Raw genomic sequence first — 3,504 nt, 5'->3', positions numbered from 1 at the left:
CCAATAGCAAATCTCCAGGCTAGTGAACAAGATCATTAACTGAAGCATCACCCACAAAAGATGAGGCCTGAAATTTTAGGTTGTCTCTGATGACTTTAACCAAATAGCTATAAATGGCTGAGAAATATCACACAGGGCGATAGCAGAAGATTTCTAGATTTTGAGAAGTAATCTAGGTAATATTTCCTTAGAATAAGACTTAACAAGAAATGTAGGTACCAGTGTTGTTTCTGTCTTATCAAGATTGTGGGCATAGACTAGCATTGCTTCTGAAAAAGAAATACCTGGTCCCCACCCCCTGCATCCCAAAAAGTACTCGATAAAGTTAGGTCCTTATTATACATCCTAAACATTTCAGAGGAATTAAAATGAAGTGGAATGCGATGCCTACACAGTACAGGTACAATTCTCACACTAATTATTGTGAAGAGTAAGATTTTTGCTCATTTGTTCTAAATGAAATCGAGCCATTTCAACAAATCCCTTTTAGCACTCACCATCACCAAACACCATGCATACCATGCATTCAAAGGCAGGAAGACCATGGTTCCTATCCCCTAAGGAGTTTATGATGCAGCAATACTATTGTATAATCTACTCCAGTGAAATAGACAGAAACATTAGCAAAGAACTCTGATATGTTTGACAGTTATGCTACCAGAACAATCCAAGTGCTTTCTAGGAGGTTAAAACAGTAGGTATTGCCTGAGATAAGCAGAAAGACAGGAAGAGATGGTATTTGAACTGGGTTTTGATTAAGGAGTAAGAATGCTGCTTAAAGAAAAGTTGGAGTGACAGAGTTGGGGGGGAAGGTAGGGATATCCTACCCAAGAAAACAGACCAAGCAAGGGGACACACACTTATACACAAATACACATTTGTGCACATACTCATGTATCCTAGAAGTCAGCATATTTCAATAAGAGTTCTGAACAGCATATAAGAAGAAATGCTTTCTGAGCCTGGCTTTGCTAGGATCCATTGTATGACCTTGAGCTAGACTTTTAAAGTCTTTGGATCTCAGTTATTCCATATGTAAAACAAAAAGAGTAGATTCTACGATGACTAGAGCTCCATCTGATGAAAAAAGCTGGGAGATAGAGTTAAAACCTATTTGATCTGAAATTCATGATTTAAGGTATACAAGAATAGCTTATGAGAAGGGATCCAAGCTAGCTGATTTCATATAAGGGAAAACATTTTTGACTCTCATTAGTAGGAAAGTTCATTGCAAATTTAATATTTCTTCAATCTAAATTTCTTTACTATTTGGTAACACAGATATCGTAGGGTATAAATTTAATATTTTTCCTTAAAAATTAAGGACTTCTCCCCCACACTCTAAACTTCAGATAAGAAAAGGCACTGCTGAGACTTAGGACATTGACATATAGTACATTATAACACTCTGTCTGGCTCTGCCTAGGCAAGTGGAGATGATAAAGAATCAGTGCCGTGCACAGCTTCAAGTTCCAGGTGACAGTGAGAATTGAACGGCTGGAAATACAGGGGGGATGTACCAAATCTTCTGCTCCTATCTGAATATCTGTAGGATTTGCATTTGTCAAATATGAAAACTTGAGCTCAGAAACTACATATAATACCAAAGATAGCACCAGACATATTATCCTTCCTCTGCAAACATCTCTCCAAGATTTGGAGCTCAAGGTTTCAACTTCAGCTCTCTGGTACTTCATTTACCCCATCTGGAAGCAGCATGAACACAATTAAGAAGAAAACTTGAAATTTAAACTCTGCCAATTACATAGATTTTAGATGAATTAATAATAAGTTAATGAATAAAAACCAATTGGTAAATCACCAACTGTCCAGTTTTCCAAATATGTCCATATTTTTGCACATGTGCCTCTGTGTGTGTGGGGGTGGTGGTGTATAATGTTCTATGACATTTCAAATTAGATTTAAAATGTTTCTTGGGAAAACGATGCAAATTTAGTGCTGGTTACCAAAGGTAATTCTTTTCACTTATAAAATGCTCAGGTAACATCAGAATCTCAAACTGTATTTACAAATTGGAATAACTTGTAAAATGGCATTTTAGAGAAAGGATTCCATTTCAGTTGTTTACAAGAAAAACACATTAAACGTGTTTAAGCCATTCTCTTCTTAAAGCTCCGTCGTGTGCTAATGATGAAGTTATGGCCTGTTGTGTTATAATTTCTCTTGGAAACATGGAAGTCCCATTGTACATGTAGCAATCATCTCTCTATTCATCTATTGATGAATCTCTCTAATCATCTGTTGAATTAGTGACAGTCCTAATGGAACTTTGGATAAGGCAGAAAAGGCACATTTGGAGAGGAGACCATGCCTCTCCTTCAGCGAGTTCATCACTCTGTTGCATACATAGGGATGTCCTGAGTTTTCTCTACCCTGGGTTCTCATTGCCCTGTGATATTGATCCAAACCACTTAGTGATGAATACAGTCAGCACTCTCTTTCTATTTAAAGATCTTGAGTATCTATTATTGTTTTTATGTTTATTATCTTAATACCTGACACTTATAACATCTTTTTCCAAAGAGCTCTCTGGAGTGCAATAGGATGCCAAGTGAAGACAAGTGAATGCTGAAGCACTTTGTGTTCTACAGATGAAAGGATATTTACAAAAAAAAAAAAAAGAAGAAGAAGAAGAAGAAGAAAGGAGATTCACTCTGGATCTGCTGCTTTCTAGGAACAATTTCTCTTGCTTCTTGTTTTCTTGCTCCAACATGGCAAGCTCTTCCCATGGTGCAGTTTTTAGACTCAGCTCTTCTTTTTCTTCTTTTACTCTTTCAAACATACACATGCAGACACAGACACACACGCACACACACACACACTTCAACTCTCATCTTTATCCTGATGACTCCCCAATCTGTATTTCACTACTGGATCCTTTCTTAAAACCCTGCTTCATATTTATAACTATCTTTTGTAAATTTCTTCTTTAATATTTAAACAAATCTAAGATTCCCAGCGTAAAGCTCATTATTTATTTATCATTAGAAAAACTATCTTATAACTTTATTTGATATTCCAAATGCATTTTGAAATGTACAGAATTTAAAAAAATGACCTGGCCCCAGTTAGAAATAAATTATAATAAAGAAAGGCATAAGAAACTCAAGGGTAGAAGATTATGATAAACAAACAAGCTCAGTGAGCATAGCCTGGAATATTTTGGGCTCTTAAGAGTTTGAGGTTGAGATCTAGTGAGAACCAGTTAAAAACATCTAGGGTTATATTAAATAGAAATTTAGAATAATCAACCTTTAGTGAGTAAGGCTCACTGCAGCCCAGGTGTTACATATATTTTAGATTATTCTTTTATGTACATCACATTTTTAGAGAGTGGATATTAGAGAATAACTAATGTTATCTTATTTATGAGCAATTATAAATATAAGCACGAATACTGAAAGGATCATATGGTTTCTTTTTGGAATTTTTTTCTTTCTTAATTATGCACATCTGGGAAATTCATACCAATTGAGCTAATGC

Source organism: Vulpes vulpes, chromosome 1 (assembly GCF_048418805.1).
Source record: "Vulpes vulpes isolate BD-2025 chromosome 1, VulVul3, whole genome shotgun sequence".
NCBI lineage: Eukaryota > Metazoa > Chordata > Mammalia > Carnivora > Canidae > Vulpes > Vulpes vulpes.
This window is presented reverse-complemented; position numbering follows the sequence as displayed.